At 44.8% G+C, this 23,022-nt stretch overlaps 1 long non-coding RNA gene across 1 annotated transcript in view; it reads left to right on the top strand.

Annotated features, from left to right (window-relative positions):
- The window catches only part of LOC143695286 (uncharacterized), a 35,881-nt gene extending 14,065 nt beyond the window's left edge, over nt 1-21,816 (top strand). The window contains exons 2-3 of the long non-coding RNA XR_013184394.1: nt 11,912-12,022; nt 21,746-21,816. This is a non-coding gene — a long non-coding RNA (uncharacterized LOC143695286). The remainder of the gene's footprint in view (nt 1-11,911; nt 12,023-21,745) is intronic.
- Nucleotides 21,817-23,022: the final 1,206 nt, after the last annotated feature.

Below are 23,022 nucleotides of genomic sequence, written 5' to 3' on the forward strand. Positions count from 1 at the left end.
ATCACTTTTAGTCCTGGGAGTTGAGGAGGAAAGTGCCTGAGGAATTTTGTGCCATTCTTTGGGGTAAATGTGAGGGCAAGAAGGCTGTGCTGGCTCACACAATCCAGACTTCAATGCAGCAGCAACCACTGATACATCAGAGGAGGAGAAGATAGGTTAAATCTTGATTTTTTAAAATAAATTTGTTTTGATTTCAGATGTACAGGCGCAGTGTGTGACAGCAAAGTAAAACAAAAACCAGCCTGTGATAGGAAAGACTTTTGGTTTGCATCATGCAGAACAGGGCAGGGTGTAACACAGGAATGCCAGGAATGGTGGCAGTGGAGAAAAGGAGGGACAGAGCAGTCCCCTGAACATCTTTGGCCATTAGGTGCCACTCTTCTGCTGCATTTCCACCTGACTCAGATTCCTTCAGTTCGGGAGAGCCAAGTGCAGCTCCTTCCTCAGTCTACAGGTTTAATTCAGGCGAGAACTTTACAATAAATTTTTTGATCAAGAACCTTCCACTTCTCCAATTCCTGATTAATTTGATTCCCCACTTTAACGTGACTGAAAATTCAGGAAGAGGCTCCCTTGTGCTCGGAATAAAAACAGCCAATATATTCTGTTTGATTTCAATCTCTTTAGGCAGCAATTGTGAGATAATTCCATCATCAGCCCCAGGGTGTAACTATTGAATTTGTGCAGAGGGTGGCATTTTAGCACTGCAGAAGGTAAAGGAGTCCAAGAAAAATACATGAATAACAAGGAGAAATAGAGGGTCCAGCAGGGAGACATTTTGCTGATATTTCTGACTGTGCCACTCAGTTGTCTTATAACTTTGGTCAAAACAAGGACTCTGAAAACAGCACAGAGTAATCCCAAAGTCAGAGAGGCTAGTCTGCCATTTCCTGGCAGTGAACTCTATAGAACTGCATCTGTTCCACCCCCTTCTCCACTGTTCTCTGCAACAAAAGATGAATTTGTGCTTGGCCAACCCTCAAAGCAGCAGCACTGACTCCTCAGATGGCATCCACATTGTAATGACTCAGTTGAGAATGATGGGGAAAGCAGTAGCATTATTTTTTTTTTTTTTCAGGAGCATTTGAAAGATTTATAGCAAACTTACATCTTAGTTCTAGGGAACTAACTAGATTAGTACTAATTAAAGACTATGCTTTAAATTTAAAAACTCAGTCACTTGTGGCTTGCAGATGTAGAACTCCCTGGGTTTTGCTCCTGACAAAGATTTTGTTTGCTGTTTCTGCAGTCAGCAAATGAAAAGCTCCAGCTTTCTGCAGTGTACCTTGCTGGGAGGAAAATTGTCAACATATGAGGTGAAGAGGACTGGTGGGGAAGGCATTATTTATTCTATTTTAATCTTTTTAATGTCCCTGTGTTAGGGACGTGGAGCCTGCAGTGATCTCTCCATGGGTGACAGAGTGCCTCTGCCCAAGGTCACTTCTTGATGCCTCTATTTGTTTGCTCCCCTTGAATGATTCAGGAGCACTTTCAGGCCCAGGAAGGCTCTTTGGTGGGTGCAGGAGGCAGCCAGGGCTCAGCCCTGGAGCTGCAGGAGGCTCCAGACCCCTGAAGGGCAGGGCAGGGGCTCCAGGCTGGAGCCAAACCCAAACCAAAGTGTGTGACAGCAGTCACTTCCCTCTCAGGGAGGGCAGGAGCTAAACCCAAACTGAACTGGTGTGATGTCACGGATATATTTCATGAAAAACCCTTTTGACAGGATTTTTTTTCTCCTGAGAAGCTGAGAGGCCTCAGAAAGACAATGTAAACAATGGTTATCTGCTGCTGTGGAATGCAACAGGTGCATCTGGGATTGGCCCATGTGAGTTATTTCTACTTGATGACCAATCAGAGGTCCAGCTGTTTTGGGACTCTGGACAGTCACAAGGTTTTATTATCATTCCTTTCTATTCCTTCTTTGCTAGCCTTCTGATGAAATCCTTTCTCTTATTCTTTTAGTATAGTTTTAATATATATTTTTCTTTTAATATAATCTATATCATAAAATAATAAATCAGCCTTCTGAATCAGTTCAACTCAGGGAGGGCAGGAAGGGGAATAGGCACCAACAGGACCATGCCAGCCCCATCCCAGTGTTCCTTCTTCTTCAGCATCCCTTCAAGATAATTAACCTTGATGAGAGGTGAGGGACAGAGATTTCATTTCTGCTGGGAGGGTTCTGCTCCTTTTGGACTTTTTTCCCTGCCTAGGGCCACGTCCTGGCTGTTTTGCAGGATTCTCTGAGCCATTGAAAAGGGCTGAAATCAGGGTGATCAAACAGCTTGGAGGAGCCAATGCAGCTCTGTCCTTACAGGATGGGGGCTGTGTTTGTTTGCCCATCAGCTGAGACCTTCCCACTCATGGTTCTCCTCACAAACACCCCAAGATAAACACACAAACAGCCCAGCACAGCATTTCCCTCCCATGCCAGGTCTCAGCCTCTCGTGGCTGAGGGGTTTGGGTCTCATCACAGCATCTGTACACTGCAACTCAAGAAATTGCAGAAGAATCCCGATGAATTCTGCCCCTGCAGAGGCCCCAGCCCTCACCTGCTCCTGCCAAGCACCTCCTCCATGGGAGGACCCACAGATCTGCTCCAGCCTTGCTGGCATTCATCAGCTTGCTTACAAGTTCCCATAGAAAAATCAGCTTGGTAGATGTGCTCCACTAATCTGCAATGACTTTGGTGTTGGTTTTTCATTTCATTGACATACTTGTATTTTCTCTTTTGCAGTAGTTTGTTTTTTGTGTTTTTTGTGTTTTTTTTTTTTTTTTTCCTGTCTTCTTTTCTGCATCTGTGTGAAGTAGGCAAGGCAATTTTCTGTTTAAATTGCTTCTGGAGAAGGCACATTTAAAGACATACAGATGCTTGAAAGGCATATTAAAGACTTAAAGCATCATCTTAGGGACCCAGCTGTACACCCTGAGTCCTCCAGGATTTAAAAAGGGCCATAATCTGGACATGATCTTCTGATCTTCTTTCAGGAAAGGAAAGAAAAAGTTTCATGTGCAGTAATTTTGGATTGGCTATCATGGAAAGCTCATTGCAATGAGCTGAGGGAGGTTTTTGACAGGAGGTTATGCCATCACCCATCAAATACTGGTGTATTAGATCTTGATGTCCTCTTGGATTCCCTGTTTGCGACCTGCTCTCCCAGACTGAGGCAGCAAGCACTGCAGTGTCCACCTCAGTGAGTTTGTAAAAACCTCTGTCTGTTTGGCTTTTCTTCTGTGAACTCACACTGGGCTGGTGCTCAGACAGGATTTGTGTCCTCCCTTGTGAATTCCTGTTTGCTCCCCATGTCAGGAGCATGGGCTAAGATGAGGCTGTCAAACTTTGGAAATTCCTTGATTTTGGAAAACCTCTTCCTGTTCAAGAGGAGCTTTGAAGAGCGAGGTTGATGCTGCACAAATCTGTATTTTTGGATTAGTTTTTTGTTTGGTTGGTCAGTGGAAACAGTTGATATTTTCCATAATGCAAAGAAAATGCAGGAATGTATTTATGTGCAGAAGCCACACCATGCTGCTGCTGAAGCTGCTCAAGTGCTTCATCTTGACATTTTCAGACTAGAAGACAGATGTTGCCAAGATGCTTATGGGATGTCCTGTGTGTTTCTTTAATGAGAAACCATTAGCAAGCAAGCGTCCACAGAATGTCTGAACTTAACTGAAATGGGATTTTTTTATAGATGTTTTATGGAAATTTACAGTTGTTTTTGGTGGGGTTTTTTCTTGTTTGTTTTTTTTTTGGTTTTTTTTTGTTTGTTTGTTTTTGTTTTTGTTTTTCTTTTTTTTTTGTTTTTTTTTGGTGGGGCTTTTTTTGGCAGTTAATTGACCCACTCCTTCTGTGCACATGCTTTTGATCCTGCCTGTGTGATCAGATCAGAGCATCTTCCCTGTGTGCTGCTCTCTGCCACATTCCTGGGATTTCTGCTGTTTGAGGTGCTGTGGGAGAGCTGCCTGTTCTTTCCCAAACCTGCAGCAGAATTTGTGCTGGGCTGTGAGTGAATGTGAGCTGTGTCCTCAGCTGGCTGCAGCCTCAGTGCAGGAGGGCTGTGAGCAGAGGCTGGAGCTGGGGAAACCCCAAGGACTGTTTGGAAATCTTGTGCAATAGCACTTGGGGATTCTGCCTGTGGCCACGTCTTCCTGCAAAGCCTGTGGTCAGAGCTGGGCTGTCTGGGATATTGGGCAACTCAATTCTGCACTGTTATACTGCAGAGAAAAAGGGTAAAAAAAGGCTATATTGGTGTGCATGGAAAATCTGGTCAGGCTGGTGTCTTTTCTCACTGCGGCTGTGTTCTGCTTCTTCTGTGCAGAGTATAACAGTGATTGTCCATTAATTTCCTGCTGATTGATTGAAAACTTAACTAAGGTGTTACTGTGTAAGTCTGTTTTCACTAAATCAGAAGATTGGCATTAGCAAATTGATATTAAATAAGATTTAAGGCAGCAGCAGCAGCTCCAAGTGCAATCCCTGCTTGTCCTTCTGAGAGCAGAAGTCACAGTCCTAAGCCCAGGATGTGAGGAGCAATGCTGGTCTTAGTCTCAGCCCTTCTTAGGTTGGAGTGTGAGAAGAGTTGATGGAAAAAAGCCACCTGGGACCTCAGGGGACAATGTGGAAAGCAGGTGTGACCAGTGGAGCTCCCCAGTGAGGGGCGCTGGCATTGGAAGTATTGGGGGAAAGTTTGCTCACTGTTACCTCTCATTTTCACTCCACTGTGTGATTCCTCAGAAGTGATGGTCCCTGCAGTGCCACTGAGGGCCCATCCTTTCCCCACAGCTGTGCAGGAAGGGAGGATGCAGCTGCAGGCACTGAAGGGCAAAGCCAAAGCGCTGCTGGGCTGGGCAGGCACCATCCCAAACCCACCAGCACTTGGCTGGCTGGAGCTCCCTTGGTATTTCCTGCAAGCATCACAGTGGTGCTGCACAAAATAATGCCTTCAGGGTGATATTTAGGGTCCCTTCCAAGCCAAGCCATCAGCTGCCTTCATTCAGCCAGCGGTTCATGGCCACTAGAGATCCCCACATTTAAATAAAACTGAGTTTTCTGTCTTTGCACAGGATGATTTCCCCGAAAGTCAGAGCTGTATGGACCAAATGAAAATCCCTGTTGGATACTCGCCCTGCCGACCCCGAGGCTGGAGGAGAAGCTACATTGCAGTCCTTCTGCTGCAGGTGGCACTCCTGCTCCTCCTCTTTCCACCGTCCCAAATCTGAAGTGATGAGTTATTTGCTATGGTCCAAAGGGCAGCAGAAAAGCCTGACCAAATTTAACTAAACCAGAAGGGCACAAAAAGGATTTTGAACAAAATGTGAGTGGCTTGCTTGCCCTGCCCATCCCTTCTCAATTACTGAGAGCAAATAACTTTCATGTAATGGCTGTGGGGGAGAGGCGTGGGGAGAAATCAGAAAAGTCTTTTCGGCAAAAAACAGGGAGCTTTGGGTGAAAAAAAGCAAATGAATTGCACAGAGTTTGCACAAACACGGTGTGTGCTTGGCTGCCTTGGGCTCCAGGGCTGGCCCTGCACTGAGTTCACATCGCAGGCTCTGCCCTGGGGCTCTTTCCCATTGAATGGAGCCCATCCCTTGCTGGCTGCCCTGAGGGACAGCTCTCCACAGCACCAGTCCCCAGAATGTCTGCCTGCAGCTCTGGCCAAACTTCTCTAGGCCAGGACAGAGAATTTTCCCTCTGATTTCCACGGCAGAGCTTCGTGATGGGCTGGAGGAGCAAGGCAGGAGATCCCAGGACCATCACAGGGTGATGTCCACAGGTGGTCAAGGTCAGTTTTCCCAGCCCAAATCTGGGCAGCCAGGCTTCTTCCATTTCTTAAAATCCAGGTAGAGCTTGGTTTTCCCTTGGGAGCTGTTTTGGGGGAGTGGGAGGAAGGCACCAGCAGCAATTAGCAGACCAATGTAATTATCAGGTAAAGGAGGGACATGGTGGGGTCTCTTCCCACCATCCCAAATAAGCCAGAGAGGGAACACAGGGTTTGGGGGGGTTCCACTTGGCCAAAACTGTCCATCAAATCATAGTGGGTTAAAAAATAACAATAAAACTTGAAAACTGGGCTGAAGAAGCTGAGATATTTCAAGGTTTTATCCAAGGGAATGTTAAGAGGGGACCCAACCACAGCCTGCAGTAACAACAGCAGGCAGAACAGTTTCTGAATCTGAGGGATATAAGAATATAAGTAAATTTCAAAGGCTGTAAAGAGAAGCAACATCAATCCAGGTGGGAAATGAGGCATGTGGAAAGTGCTCAGTGGCTTCCCTGGCAGCAACAGGAGGGTGCAAGAGAGATGCATTTCTTGTCCTTGTGCAACACCATGTGCACCAATCTAAAAGGCCCATAAAAGTCTTGCTACACTTTAGCTGGATTCCATGCAGCACAGGGAGAGTAAACAGAGAGGAAAAGTATATGGATTGAGTTGATGGAAATTTACTTTTGACTGATTGAAACTGAGGTGACATAAAGCAGATGGAATTTTTTCTCACCACTGCTAGCTTAAGGAAATGAAGCCTTTCATGATGATCCAATTTTTTTTTTATTAATTTTCATACAAGGAACACAAAATATTGTGGCTGTGAAAGAGCTGAATATGAAGGAGAAATAAAATATGTACATAAACTAGGATAACTGACAGGCTTAATACATTTTCAATTTATATGTGAATATTGACACAATTCCCCTCCTGCATAAGCCAACCCCCCACCCACAGGGGTTGACATGGGAAGCATAAAATCAAAGAAATCAAAGTGATGTGCAGCCCTTGAGCTGCAGACAGGCTGTGGGGTGGTGGAAGGTGCTGTGGGATGGGATCATCCCTGGCACAGCCCTCACACTTGCTCAGGACCTGACAGCCCCAAACCTTTGGGCTTTTTGTGCAATCTCTGGCACTCTCTTCATCAGCAGCTTGGGTGTTCTGCTAGAATCAGAGAAATCCTCGAGGTGAAGGAGGTGATTGTAGTGGGCAGAAGTGTCAGAAAGCAATTTGGAGGCAGAGCTGGTGTGCCCAGGATGGAGCTGTTTCCTTACAGCTCCCAGATGATCCACAGAGGACACCTCAGGATTGTGCTAAATTGTACCAGGCTCAGGGCAGATCCCCTGTGACTTCAGAGGCATCAGTGTGCCATAAAACCACCTTGTACCAGCCCATCCTGCTTGCATTTCATCTCAGATTTTTGGCTTGCTTATATAAAAACAAAGCAAAACAACAACAACAACAAAACCCCAAACCCCAACAGCCAAACAAACAAACAACAAAAAAAACTCCAAAAAACTCCAAAAAAAACCAACCAACCAAAAAAACAACAACAACAAAACAAAAGGAGTGAAGGGAAAATAGAACTAAAAAAAGGAAAATGAAAAGAACAGAGATACAAACACAGAGAAGCAAAATAAGAGAGGGAAAATATTAAAATTTTAGGCACCCACAGCAGTAACCTGCCTGGCTGTGCCCAGCGCTGCCTTTTTAATTATTGGCACAATAATCAGCAGTTAATCAGCCCCCTGGTGCAGCAGCTCATGCTCACACAGAGGCTGCCCTCTGCCAAGGCAGTTTTTTGGGATTTTTTTAGCTGCACAACACAGAGAAACCTCATTAGGAATGAGATGGGCTCTCCACAAAGGATCAGTTCTGATGAGTGCAAAGGGCTTCTTGAATTAATGCCATGTAAGCAGCCACAAAAGCCTCTCAGCTCTGTGCTGTCCTCCCCCAAAGGGATGTGTGTGAGGCTTCCACTGCCTTCCCCCGTGTTTTTCAGCTCAAAATTGGTAAATATTTATCAGCTCCTCCTCCAGGGTGACTGTCCTTTTGCTGCTTCCCCCTGGGGTGTTTGGGTGGCTGTAACCCACTGGGAGGACAGGGCTCTGCTGTGATGAGGACAAATATCTCCCAACAAATGGAGCAGGGATTCCCCTTGGCTTTTGGGAATTGTCCCAGTCTAGGCCTTCTCTCGAACCCTCCCCTGGATTTCCATCAGTGCCTCAATCTAGACCCTTTGCAGGAATCCCTGTGCCCAAAAGCTTTCTAAAGATTCCCTGTGACTTCCCAGTTCCTTCCAAGTATCCTTGCATTAGAAGGTTTAGAGCAATATCCCTGATTTTCCAGAAATTCCTCAATCTGGAGTCTTCCTAGGAATTCACTTACTGCTTTCCAGAAATTTCTTGGGTTGGAATCTCTCCAGAAATGTTCCTGGTGCATTAAGGCAACTTTCTGCTGCTTTTTATGAATTCAATCCAGCTCCTTTTCAGATTTTTTGTGACTTAGCAGGGAATTTTCTCACAGCCTTTGAACATGTGCTTCGCAGGAAAATTCCTGTTGTGTTTTGTGAATTCTCCCCACGCATTCCAGGAATTTTCTCATTCCTTTTTAATAATTGTCACACTATTTTCTAGGAATTAAATTCATAGAATCATAGAAGCTTTCAAGGTGGAAAAGACCTCTAAGGTCATCAAATCCAGCCATCAACCCAGCACCTTGTTCACCATAAACCACGTCCTCAAGTGCCACATCCATGTGGTTTTTGATCACTTCCAGAGATGGTGACTCCACAACTTCCCTGGAAAGTCTGTTCAAACATTTTCTGTGAAATAAAAATCTCCTATTATCTGATCTAAACCTCCCCTGGTGAGACTTGAGGCTTTTTCCTCTGTCAATTGGTGCTCTTCATCTTGGTGGTTTTCCAGAAAATTAAACTAACAAATTAATTTAATTACTAATTAATTTTGGTTATTTACGAATTTTATTGATGCTTCCTCGAGATTTTCCCACCACTTTCTAGGAATTTACATGGTGCCTTCCATCATTTGCCCTTAGTTTTCTAGGAATTCTCCTTGAAATCACAAAGAGTTTTCCCCAGCTGCTCTCCAGAAGTTTGAGTGGTGCTTTGGGGGAATTTCCCTGTGCTTTATAGCAATTTTTTTCTGTGACTTTCAAGGATTTCCTCTATTGTTTTCTAGGCATTTTCCCAGTACTTTCTAGGAATTTGCTCTGCTGCCTCAATTAATATTTGAGGTGAAAACTCTGTCAGCTCCTTTCTGCTCTGGTAGCACATCCTGGTGCTAATGGGGTCCAAATTAACAGCACACACCATCTGTGACCATGTAAAACAGACCAGCAAGGCAGGGCAATGGTGTGGAAAGAAAAATATGGCAAGTCTTGCACTTCCACCATGATTATAACTTGATTCTGCTGTTGCAATTTCTGCCTGTGTTATGTCAAAGCTGAGACCTGAGGAGAAACTTCTATGTTTTTAAAAAAAAAGATCTTTTTTTTTTTTTTTTTCTCCAGTAGAGTAACACTTAAAAGAGTTTTGCAATTAGAATTGCTAATGTTGGAGTGTGGTAACAGCCAGGCACGATGCAGCCTTTCTGTTTGGCACAGCAGTGATGAATTGTTAGAGAAAGGAACTGATTCACTTTGCTAAATTAGAACTGCTGCCACAGGCACTGGGAATGTTAACATCCATGTAATTATGCAAAATATTTGTACTTTTATCTACATTAAGTGTGGTACAAGTGTACAAGTCACAGAGGCTGGCAGAGAAAACACCCCCAGCTTACCCAAAAGGGAAGTTTCTTATCTCCTTGGTTCCCAGCAAAGGTGTGGTGGCAGGTTTCATACTCTGCAAAGTAAATCTGCTTTCCACAGTGCATAAAACAGAATTCAGGGTTTGGGGTCTTGCTTCACTTGTATTCACATACCTGTGGTGATGACACTGAAATGTTTGCAGCCATTGGCTCCATGCTTTTCTCTATTTGGGGAAAAAGTTAAATCCTGGTAGTTTAAAAACTAAACCATCCCACAATGTGTTCAGAGTTGCCAAAGGAACTGTAGAAATAACCAAAATCTATGATTTCCCTTTCAGCTGTGTAAAGTTTTAATCTGAATTTAATTGCAGTTGGGGGAGTGGAGGTGGTGGTGGTGTTACTATAGAACATTAGAGCTTCAGCTCTTGCCAGCTTGAAGGTGACTTCTCAAAGGAAAAACTTTCTTAAGAAGGGTTTCAAGGTCAGTCATACTTATTTTAAGCCAAAAAGGCAGCTGTTGAAAAAGATTCAGATCAGCAAAATCCTTGATCCTTCACTACGGTTTCATAAATTCTTTGTAAAAGACGTTGTCACTTTTTCCTGCTCATTATTTATTGAAGAAGCTTCATGCCTATGAGAGATATTTGACTTCTATATGTTAAAAGTTGTTCAGGTAGCAAATTCTTTAATAGAACAGGCACTTTCCTTCAGCAGGTTGAACCTTGGCTGATGTGTGTGTAAAACCATCACTTTGGGCAGCCAAATCCCCCAGTCCTGGGGGGATGCTGTTTGTCCATCAGCTGTGAGAAATAAATGACTTTTCATCAATATTAACATGGTTCTGACAGTCAATACCCAATACCTGTGCTTGTTGTTCAGGTTTGAGACAGAAGTTTATCCCCATGAAATTCCTCCAGTGGTGTAAAAACCCGGGCAGTTTGTTCCCCTTTCTACTTTTCTGAGAGCCACTGGAGGGGGGGAGTTTTTAGTGAGACAAGATGTCGTAGTTAATCTCAAAATGTCTTAGTTAATCTCAAAATGTCTTAGTTAATCTCAAAATTTCTTGAGATTTCTTTTCTGCTCTGAGGTTCTGGGCTGGATCTTGCTGTAGGTAGGGGTTGCTGTTTCCTTTAACACACTCTGAGTTTTAAGGGTGTTATCCTCAACAAAGTGAGCACAAGAACAGTGCCACAGGGTTCAGGCCAGATCCTGCACCAGCAGAGAGCTGGGGAAAGGAATGTCTGCTGCTGCCTGAGACAGAATCAGGATTTAGCCCTCACAGGTTCCAGGTTTGTTGCTGGTTTGTTTTCAAAAAGAGAAAGCCAGAAATCAGCGATTCTGAAGCTCCAGCTTGCTGTAAGCCAGTAAAGCTGTACCCAGCACATCTCCTAATCCACCTCATTCACAAAACCACCAGCTAATCCTTTCTGCTGCTTGTGATGATCTACAAAGCTTCCAAGCAGCTCCTTTTTCAGATGGCACATTAAGCAGAATTGGTTCTGCTGTAGCTGGGCTCAGAGACAAACTGCAGCCAGGGACAGCCAGGAGCTCTTTGCTGTCCCCCCTCCTGAGGGACAGGGCCAGAGCAGGTGTCCCCATGACCAGAATTAATTCTTCTTTTCCCCAGATGCTCCTCATCACCTTCTGTGTTACATGAGGGTTGGTGGCACGGGGCTTGTGGCAGGTGCTGCCCCAAAGAGGGATGGTCAGGGACAGATTTCAGATCAGCTCTGTCACAGCAGGAATTGGGATTGTACCCTTCCCTAGAACTGTCCAGGCAGCCCACAGTGAGCAGGCTGAGTTCCATCTCTTGTGGATAAACAGGTTTTATTCACTGTTCTGCTGAGAGTCTGACTGGAAAACTCTGCAAGTGATTGGTCACAGGGGGATCTCAGAGCTGCAGTTCCAATGTGTGTGTGTGCACATGCATGTGCAAAGGGCTGGTTTGGCATGCAAAGGCATTTTATCCTGTTGAGACAAGGAAAAACCTTGCCTTAAAAACACTCAAACAACCTAAACCCCCCCCTTCCCAACTCCTGTGTCATGGTTTTACCCCAGCTGGCAGCTCAGCCTCACTCACAGCCACTCATCCCTCCTCCAGTGGGATAGGGGAGAGAATCAGAGGGGTTAAAGGCAAAAAACTCATATGTGAGACACAAAAAACCCCATTTAATAGACGAAACAAGAGCTGAGCAGGCAAGCAAGGTAAAAGAAGGAATCCTTTAATCAGTTCCCATGGGCAGGCAGGAGTTCAGCCACCCCCAGGAAAGCTGAGATCCCCCACAGGTAACAGTGGAAGTTTAAGGAGCTCTGCTGTAACAGGTTTTTATAAGTTATCTAACAACTCTTTTATTATTTTTTTTTTTTTATGTTCTCCAGATGAGATCCACTCCTCCCTTGGAGCACTGGATGCTGGGTGAGCATGGGAAGGCAGCAGAGTGTGCTCACCGTCAGATGGGATGCAAGTCAAGAGGATCTGTTTGCAGCTGGGTGAGACATTGTTCCTCAGATCTACTATCTCCTTCTTGGTTCATTTTCTGGGAAACAAGAGCTGAAGTGGAGGGAAGTGGTTTCCAACTGCTGCTTTCAAGCTTGACAAGCAACTGCAGCTGCTGGTGGGATCAGAGGGTCCACAGTGAAAATCTTGAAGTGTTGATTATCCCAGTTTTAGCAAGATATCTGATTTTTAAGCTAGAAGATACACAAAGATTTAGCTTGGGAGCAATCTCTGAAATTGTTTATAATTCTTTCTTATGCTGTGTCTGGATGAAATATTTTGTCAGTCATGAAATGTATTCCCAATCCCAGGGAAGTGCTGAGAGAGAAGCAGTTTGCACATGATCACAAACCAGCAGCTCCTCAGACTTTGCTGTATATTTACAGCTCTCCTTCTCAGGAACTTTTGCTTTCAAAAGGAGTCAAGATGCACAAGAAAAAGACTTTCTCTGTCTCCTACACAGATTGGGCCAGCAGAGGAGAGGCAGGAGATCCAGCCCAGCAGTGGCTGCTGTACCTGGGAGGTGTTGGATCAGTGTCTGATCAGTGTTTGGGTATCACCAACAGCTCCAGCTCTGGGATGTGGCTCAGGCTGCCAAACTCCTGTGTCAACACTGCAGAGGCAGCAATAGGGAGAGACTACCACAGGGAGCAAGCTCTGGCAACAATCCTCCCCAGTGGGACTTTCTGAGCTGTTAGAGGAAGAAGGAGCAGCTAATTGGAGCATTATTTTTCTAACAGAACCTCACATTTTGCTCTCGGTTACATGTCAGCAGCTACACTAAAATAATTGGAATAACACCTCCAGCAGCAGAGGTTCAGATACCATGGTGATGAGTGCTAATAGAGAGACTGGTTAGATGAAGCAGGATGCAGAGATGACAGATTGGTTCAGTGAAATGTATTTTACAAGCCAGAAGGATTTTCACCTGTGGCTTTCTTTTGAACCAAACACTAAACCAGATATATTTTGCAGTCTTCTTCCTAGACAGGTGCTCGTTTGCAGGAATTTTACATTTGCTGTACTAATGATCAGAGATCCAAATTCTCTTTTGTTCGAAGTCAACAGAAATTCTGAGGCTATAAATTGTGGCCTGGTTATGAAATCTTACTTATTGCTGGAAATTCAGACAATATACACTTCTCTACCACATCTGCTATATGATTTGAAAGAATTTTTTATGTGATACTTTTAAGGATGTGCAGGTCATGAGTTTTCAGAGTAGCCTAATGAGACCTGGATGCTGTTTCTGAAACATGGCTAGAAAATCTGTAGGTAAACCTAGGCAGCATGTCTATAAATGTTTCATTGCTATGAATATTTGCTGAAGATCTGTTCCCCAGGCACTAATTACAGGGGATAGAAACTGATTCTTAAAATTCTCTTTTATATTTTTACCCAGACAACAATTAGGTAAAATTAACAAAGCTGTTCTTGACTATGATTTTTCTTTTCTCTTTTAAAAACATCTGGAGACAGTTATTAGGGAGTTTAAATGATTAAACCTCTGATCTTTCCACAACAGGCCAAAGTTGATGGGAACTTTATTCTCTGAATTGCCTCTCAGGTAAATTAATGGGTCCATGAGGGAACTGGGCTGATGTGCCCAAAGGAGAAATCCAAGTGCAGTAAAGACAGGCACTGTATGCCCTCCAAAATATGGGTAATCCCCTCAGTGTGGGCCTTCCCAAAGTCTGTGTGGATCTCTAGGCAGTTTAAAGGGAGCTGGTTTGGGTTAGGGTTAGGGTTTGGGTTTGGGTTAGGGTTAGGGTTAGGGTTAGGGTTTGGGTTAGGGTCAGGGTTAGGGTTTGGGTTTGGGTTAGGGTTAGGGTTTGGGTTTGGGTTAGGGTTAGGGTTTGGGTTTGGGTTAGGGTTTGGGTTTGGGTTAGGGTTTGGGTTAGTGTGTCCTTCACTGGTGTCCTCTGAAACTGGTGTCCTTTCTTCACTGGTGTCCTCTGAAAAAAGGGAGCACTTTAACTCTGACAAAAGTCACTTTCCTCAGAGCCATCTGGGAGATCTTCTCCACCTGCTCCCTTCATTCCTGCTCCCCGAGCTGGGATCCCCCATCCCTTGCTCACCCAGCACTCACAGTGCCTGACAGAGCTCTGCAGCCTCACTGACAGGTTCCTGAGCCCACAAATGCTTGTAAGATTGCTTGTGAGAACACTTGCTTACAACTGCTCTTAAGTGCTAATGGAGCTGTTCAGCCATTAAAATGCCACCTGCACTGAAATGCAACACTGTGCTGAGTTGTGTGCCTTCAGCTGGCTTTGTCTAGGAAGCTCTGGGGGCAGTAATGAAGTGCTCTGGTTTCACAGGGCTGAGGAGCAGATCAAAAGCTCTGCTCAGTGCAGAGGTGCTGATGCTCATCCAGAAAATGGAAGCGTTGACCTGTACATTAAAGCAACCTGCATGTGTTTTCAGAAACCCAAGTTCAGCTTTATAAGAGGGATTATCCTTCTCTTTTTAGCACTGAACAGAAGTTAAAGTCACTGCTTTAAAGACAGCTAAAATTATATGGTCTGACAGGCTTCCTGCTCAAGGTAGAAGGTCAGCTTCCATGGTATCAGGAATCATTCATTTTGTACTGGTTCTGGATAAATAGAGGTTTCTTTTATAAGTTTCAGGCAGACTGCAGTATGAAAGCCTGTAGGCAGACGTGGGGAAGCAGATTGTCTCTTCCTAGGTGTCTCAAAACTCAGTACAAGCTGCAAGACTTCAGCAAAAGATCACTGCTGTAGGTATCTTCTGGTGATGACATGTGGCTTCTGCTTCCTTTCTCCTTTCCCTGAGCTTCTGCTTTTCCCACATTCTGTCTAAGCCTTTTAGAGAAACAACTTCTGCATGTTGTAGGATGCAAATAGAATTCTGTTCTGTGATGACCTCTGCAAGAGGGCTGCAAAAGTGCATTTCTCCTAAAATGACAGATCTGGACTAGAACTAGAAAAGGGTTCACATTCAGGTTATCTGAAGCTTCTTTGTGCTAATTATTTCAGTACATGTTAGTGAAGAATGCCCCATGAAATGCATTAATCCCAGAACAGAGATACTAAATGGCTTATATGGAACTGTTCTAAGCACATTTTCCTGGACCCTGGCTTCATGCATTTGTTCCAAAGTCAATTTCCTAAACCAGTTTTCTCTGCCTAATTTTAATTTTAATTTTTAATTTTTAAAACTTTAATTTTGCCTAAAATTTGCAAGTTTGGATGGAGTTCCACTTTGCAGTGGGAAGCCAGAAGTGCTGTTTCTTTTCTTTGCTGAATATTAAACATTTCCCCCTCCAAGGGAGCTCCTCCAGGTCTGTGCCTGCCCTGATAGATGAGTGTGAGGTATTGGCAGAGACAAGCAGTTTCAGGGCCCTGAATGGAGAGGTTCAGCTCCTTTGTCCTGCCTAACCATATGTCAGATGTTAATTCTGCCTTGGAGGTGACTCAGATCTCTCTTAATTCTTGAGCTAGAGCAAGGTGAACTCACTTGGCTGAGCCTCAGGATTAGGATCTGTATAACCAGAGCCATCCCTGTGTGCTGCTCTTCACAGTGGTTTCATGTCTAGCCAGGGGGTGGAAAAATGCTGGTTCCACATTAAATTCATGTTACTTGCTCGCCTTTATCATTTTGGAAAGCAACTGCTTGCATCTCAGAGGTGTCTGACCTGATGGCTGTAGAATCTACTGCAGGGAATGTCAAATCAACCTCTCCAAACTTCTGCCAGTTAGAGGGAAAATAATCAGAGGAATACATCTGTCAGCCTCTTGCCAGCTGAACATCTAGGAAATACAAAGTGGTCCCAGAAAGGTTGGTGCACTGAGGCATTTCAACAACTATTTGCAAAGCAAACATTGGTAATTAACAGGGACCTGGAGAACATGGCCTGTCAGGGGCTCCCTGAGCCTGGCATCATCACTCAGTGTGCAGGGCAGGGCTGTGTTTGCTCCTCTGTGTCAGCTCCACCTTGGGAAGGGCTCCAGGGAGAAACCAGCAGCAGTGCAGGAACATTTGATGCAGGAAGGCAGAACAAAGCAGTCCTGGATGGGGCATCTCCTGCACCCAAGATTTTGGACTCATCTCCTCAAATTGTCTTTCTTCTGGGGAAAGTCCCAAGTTTCTTAGAGACAGGAGCTGAACTCAAGTTCAGCTCAGTGTTCAATTCTCCCTAAAAACTGTACTAAAAAGAGCTGGTTTGGCCTGCTACTGCTCTACTGCAAATTTATTTTCTTTCCTTTGGAATGAGCTAAGTCTGAATGCTGGAGGCCTCTAGCTTTATCCCTGTTTGAGAAGTCATGGTTATTTCTATATAGAAGTCAGGGATATATCTATATCTATCTATATCTATATCTATATCTATATCTATATCTATATCTATATCACTATCTCTATCTCTATATCCATACCCATATCCATATATGTGGGTGTGTGTGTTGTTGTAGTTGACTCCTTGCTTCCTCACTTCTCCCCAGCACAAGGGCACAGAGAATCCTCCACCTGAACGGGAAAGGAAACAGGAGCTCAAGAGGGATGTTGCTCCAACATTGCACTAAAATATATATTTTATATAAAAAATATATATAAAATATATATTTTATATATATTTTGTCAGCTGTGTTTAACTTTTGACTCTCAGTATTAACAAGGAAGGAAAGGAACTGTCTTTCCAAGGAGCCATTCCATACAATTTTATCTTTCTGTGTATGAAGGATAGGCTAGCCAAGCAAAACACCCATTCTCATCACAGTGGTGATATTTTCCTGTCCTCTAAGCCTGTTAGCCCATGTTGACAGTGCCTTCACATTTGCCATGCAGCAGCAGATGTTAAGGCTTCAGTAATAATTAGCAGTAGTCAGAACGTTTCTTCCAAAGACTCAAAACTTGCTTATCTCTAAAAATGAAGACCTGGAGGTCCAAGCCTCCAAGCATTGCCTCTGGCTTTTTGTGTGGCAGGATTCATCCATCTGCTTGGGATTCACTGAACACATTATAGACAATAACACCACGGGGCAGGAGATGATCTGAGTGAGACCTGAGTGTCTTGGTAGCCCAGTCTTGCTCTTACCAAACTCCCAGCCTGGTGTTTCTTTGCAGAAGTGGGAAATATTCCTGGTGCCCAGGAGTGTTGCTCCCTTCTGGGGGGACAGAGGAGTCCTTGGCTTCCCACCCCTGCAGAACTGGCTGCAAATCCTCAGCTCAGGCTGGGTAAAGTTGGATGCAAATGGAGCAGTTGCTGAAGGGATGCTTCAGGCTGCTTTAGCTCCTCCTTTGCCCCTGGGGAGCCCTCTCACCCTGAGGGAAATCGTGGCAGGAGCTGTCAGGGTGTCAGAGGCTCTGGCTGCCAGCAGAGCCAGGACTGCCTTCCCCTCTCAGGCGAGCTGGGACCCAATCCATCCCATTTCCCACAATGACTGTAACCCCAGTACTGCTCATTCAAGCATGGAAATGCTACAATTAGAGCCAAGGGCTTTAAACATCCAAATGGTGCCACTGGCAGAGCTTGTGCTCCAATGAGTGAACTGCCAGCACCTCCTGTGTGATTTGTGCAGCCTTTTCCCAGCCCAGAACAGCCTCAGGAACCTAAGTGGATGAAAGGTCTTTTCCAGCCTCACCTCTGACTGCCATGTGTTCCCCCCACTCCTCCTTGTCTTTGGGCTTGAAACACCTGGCATGGCTGAAGGGACCTCCTTTATCTTCTGGCATTTTTAAACTCTCACTCTAGGCAGAACAATCTTCTATCTGAATGCTGGGTGAAGTCCTGAATCCTCCTCCTGAATGCCAGAAAAGGAAAAGCTTAAATTCCTCTGGGAGTCCTTCTTTTTAATTCTTTTTGATGCCTCTGCTGCCTTTTCCACTACAAGGAGTGAGACTCCAGGAGACTCCACTTGGCTCCTGGGGTTGAGGGAAGACAGAGAAATTGCCTCTAGAGCCATGCACTGTGTTTAATTTCTCATGGATATGATGAACTCCAACAGCTAGAAATCTTGAGGGGTGTAGAAAAAGCCAAGGTGAGAAATCACAGCCTGCTAGATTGTGCAGTTCAGCAAGGATCATTTAGAATGGGCCATTTATCTGACTGCAGCCAACTGAGCCTTTCACAGGATCATTCCATACAACTCTGTCTCTGCACAGAGCAAACCCACATGAGCCAGGACAGTTCCAGTGTCACCCCACTGCCAAACCCTCCAGGGAGTGTATTCTTTCCTGGATCTGACCAAAGAGCAATTGCTTCTAGATTTGCTGGAGTGTTTGCAGCCTAGGCATTGGCACCATGGCATTTAAGGTTTCTGTTCAGGTGCAGGTGCTGACAGTAAAATAACAACACCCTGGAGTCCTAACTGCTCTCAAAAACTGAGTGAATAATTACAGCCAGGTATCTGCTGGAGCCCCTGTGACTTTACAGCAGCTTGGCTGTGACTTCTGGTGCACAACACCAAAGTTGTTGCAGCATCAGCTCAGCCCTGCATCCAATGGAGGAACTCTTTCTCAGTGGTCCCAAGCATGCTGCATTTTTTCCTGTTGCATCCAGGTTTCCAATGCAGCCCAAGGGGCTGTAAGATGTGCAGGAGAGCTCTGGGCTGGGCTGGGCAACATGTTCCTCACCAAATTATGTTTTATGTGGTGAGACAAAATGTAAAAAGACACGTCCTTCTTTAATATGCAGCGAGGGGTTACTTTATAGAGGCTATGCAATGTTAATGGAATTTATCAGCTTAAAAATGTTTTTTAATTGCAAATAACTCAACTGTAATTTATGGGATTGTTTACCCTGAATTGCCTGACATCTCCATTCCTGCACCTTCTAAGGTTTATCATAATCTCCTCCTGGCAGTTCCCATGCAAAGCAGGAATGAGAGTATAATTGTGAGGTCAGTAGCTCTCAGATGGGCATGATGCTTATTGTCATAATTAATGTATTTATTTATTTTTAGCCTTTCCCTTTTGGCCCTGCTGGCTGTTTTACCCTTGTGTTTCTCAGGAAGGGAGTGGCCCACATCAGCTCTCCTGAGCCAAATCTGCCTGCAGCTGACTCTGGATCCAAACTGTCACTCACATCATGCCAAACTTTGGCCCTTTCACATTAAGCTGCCTATTCTGTCTCTTAAAAACATGAGTGAAAAATCTATCTGTGGACAGAACACCTACTGATGTCAGTGGGAACTGGCTGAACTTGCTCCAGGGTTGCAGAGCTTTCAATATTTCTGCTGTTGTTTTTGCTCTCTTCTGTCATCTTCTTGGAGAAAGAAAGAAGTGTGGCAGTGGGCATTAAGTCTTAAAATGCCTTGGCTAATGGAGGCATCCTCACATCAGGAACAAATGACATCTCCAGAGCCCAGACAGACACTTGTTAGGTGCTACAAAGTGAGAGGGAAAGAAGTGACAATCAAGATCCATCAGTCCCTGCAGGGAGCTGGTGCTTGTGTCCTCCCATCTCTCACCCTGGGACCCACCAGCTTCCATCTGGCTCATTGTGCTCCTGCCTCTCTGTGAGACAAGTTCTATCTGGAGTGTCCTTGTCCTGCAAAAATGGAAGAAGCCCTGGTTTCCCCTTGGCACACTGTGCTCATCAGGTTTGTCCCACTCAAGTATCTGATTTAATGGATGTGGAAAAGGTTTGAGGTCCAGAAGTCAATGCAGAAAACAGAAAGGAAGAAAAAGGTAGAAACCAGAAATCATGGGAAATCATGGGGAAAACATCCCATGATTCTGCTGCTCTTGGCTGCTCTGTCTGGTCTGCTCACTTTGGGAGGGGAGCAGTGACCATTCTCCCAACAGCCAAAGTGGAACAGGATTTGAACCAGGCTGGTTCTTAAATGTTTCACCTGCTTCAGTTAAGTCAATTTTTTAAACCATGAGTGCATCTTTCTGCTTTTGCCTTCAGTCTTTCTGATGGAAGACAGAATAAAGTGAGACAGGATCTCACTTGAAATATTCTGGCATCACCTCATCATGCAGAGCTTACCTGGGTGTGAGTCAGAATTACCAAGGAATGGGATGCTGCTCTCCCCACAGGGAAATGCTGCCTCTCTGGATGCAGGGTTTCCATTGAGGCACTGCTAAAAAAACCAAAATAACCCATTCCCCACCTGGCCCCAGCACTGTGCACTGCCACACTGGGCTTTGGAATATCACAAAGGTGACCAATATCAAAGCCAGCATGATAAGTGAGCTAAAGCAGGCTCAGCAGGGAGAGGAGCAGCAATCCCAGCCCCTCTCCTGGAACTGGGCAGGACTTTGGTGTTGCTCTGGCAATGAATGAAAAAAAAAGAGCATTTTTAAGCTCTTCCAACTGCAGCAGCCAGGAGCTGTGTGAGAAATGCTGCACCAAGCCCAGAACAGCCCAGCCCAACCTGTTTGCTCTGCTTTGTGCTCCTCCCAAGCCTCTCCTGCCTCTGTTCTCCTGAAAGCTGCAACACCTGCCCTGTCCCTGCCCCAGCAGCTACTGAATGCAGTTCAGGAATGCCCCCAGGTTTGTTTGTGCCCTGCTGGTGCTGGGAAGGTCCTCAGAGCCTGGCACACAGAGCTGTGACAGCAGCAAAGGAGGTGTCTCAGCCTAGGGGGAGGGAAAAGGCCCACAAAACATTAATTTAATGTCATGCTAAAGGCCAGTGCTGGTGTGGAGCCCTCAGTGCAGAGCCCATTCTACAGCCTGGCTATAAAGAATTAATTTAAAAGCAGGATGTGGCCTTTCTATCTCCTGATTTCTTTGTCCCATCATTACCCTTAAGCAGCAGCTCGTTGTACTTGTATTTTAGGTAGCAGAAAATGAGTGTGGCAGGGGTGAGTGCTGTCACCTGGCACTGCTGGGCATGTGCTCTGTGCATCTCCCACAGGCTGTGTTGGGATACTGCACAGCCTGGTGTTTGCTAGGAATTGGATTTTTGTTTTAAACTTTATTAGTGTGCAGCTCATCATGCACACTGCTAAATGTCTTCTTGCCACAGGAACAGCACTCCTGTGTCCCCTGCTGTCACCCCAGGCAGGGCTGTGCTGCCTGTTTGTGTTTCCTTTGACTGCTAAACTGCTCATTGGAAATTAATTCATAAATAATTCATTGGATGTTGCACTCTGTGCTTTAAAGTTCACCGTGTAGGTGGTGGGTTGTGGGTTTTCTTAGAAGTGCCAGTGCTTTTCTCCTTTCATTTTTCTGTGTTAATCTTGTGTGTGTGCAGAGCTCCCACTGCAGCCTGTTGGTTCTGCTGTAGATGTTTTAATGTATTTCTGGCAGATGATAGTTATTCTCAAATTTAGCTATTATGGTTCAGGATTATTATGTTGCAAAAACTCTCTTCTTTTGAGATTGAGGTTTATTGTAATATCCAAATGATTTTTGGGAGTAGTTACAATTGTCAGAAAAATAACAAATTATCCAGAAATGCACCTCCCCTGCCCCATGCACACACACATATGCACTCACCCTTCCCAATCAGGCATTTATTAGTCCTAAACCTGATGGTGCTGGACAGCAATGAGAAGATTTTCATCTCCCTCATTTCCCAGGGCAGGTTTTGGTTTTTTGGGTGGGCCTTACAGCAGACATGGCTCTCTCTGGAACCAGTGTCACCTCTGACACTGCTGATTTCAGCTCTGGGGCCTCCCTAGTTTGTTCCTAGAAAAGCATTAAACCCTGTATAAATAGGTAAAATATGCAAAAAGGGCTTTGTTTGGGTTTTTTATTTTGTCTTGTCTTTTGTTTGTTTTCTTGTCTTCCCAATCTGGCAAAGCAGATGCAAGACCCACATCCAGTGATTAAAATCCCATCTCAGTCATGTGCAGCATCCTTGGAGCTCTCAGCTGCTGAACTCAAGTTGCAGGTAGAGTTCAATGTATTTTTGTTGTTTTAAAACATGCTGAAACACCCAGCAGCACTGCAGCCTTACTGTCCCCTGTGTACTCGTGGGTTATGCTGGCATTTAGAATATTCCTGTTTCACAGTCTGGGCAAGGGGGTGGCATGGGAATAGGGCTCTAAGAGGATCCTTTAGGCTGGAAAAGGCCTCTAAAAGCACCAAGTCCAACCATGAACCAGCACTGCCAGGTCCAGGCAGGGAGGAGAGGTGGGGATGGGGGCTGGTGACAACTCTGCTCCAGTGAGGGGAACACAAAACCAAATCAGGGAGGTTATTGCAGAGAGACCAATGGTGTTTTGTGCCTCTCCCCTCCCTACATGCAGCCACTGAAAGGAGCCCAGCAGATGGGATTGCATTCCTCAGTGAGGAGGCAGTGGGCTGCTTTCTGCCTCTGCTGCTCAGGAGACTGAAAGCCAAGTCCAGAAATAGGGGAAAAAAATGGTGTAGGTGTGAAAGGGAAAATACCAGAGCTGGTGATACACAGGCCTGGTTGTGTGATGGCCTGAAGCAGAGCTGTTATGTGCAGAGCTATTCACAAACTCCAATTTTAATAAGTGCAGATCATATCAGTAATGTAGATTACAATAGTGTGAATCAAATATTTAAAGACTACTTACACTCTGCTTTTTATCCTGAAATGACTGCAGAAAAGAGCCAAGTTCTTCCTGCTGGCTTGACTTCCTGCTTTTTCTCTATTAAATGAGGCCATATAATTTTCCTCTGGGATACATTTGGCACTGGAGCTATTTAGGTCTGAACCTTCATCACTAAATTGAGGAAGATTTTTCAGTTCAGCTTAAGGAGAGAAGAATCAAGGTCATAGCACTGGAGAAAAACTGTTAAAAACAGATCGTTCTCCTTGCTGATTTTCTGGCCACTGTTCATAAAAATAAAAAATAATCACACAGATTTAACAACTGAACTTCAGCAGCAGCAACTTGTCTGTACTGAACTCAGATGAAAAAATATGAAAACCCAGCTGCACATAAAATTTTAAGCTGTGGAAGTTGTTATCATTTTACAGAGTATGAAATGGACTCATTTTATCTAAATGATTCTTTATTTGGTAATTATTTTTTGTTTATCTTGGCTGTTTAGGATAAAAAAAAAGGTGTCCTGGCTTGAAAAGGAAGCGAGTTTTTTGGGAGTCTGGTG

This window comes from Agelaius phoeniceus, chromosome 15, assembly GCF_051311805.1.
Source record: "Agelaius phoeniceus isolate bAgePho1 chromosome 15, bAgePho1.hap1, whole genome shotgun sequence".
Lineage (NCBI taxonomy): Eukaryota > Metazoa > Chordata > Aves > Passeriformes > Icteridae > Agelaius > Agelaius phoeniceus.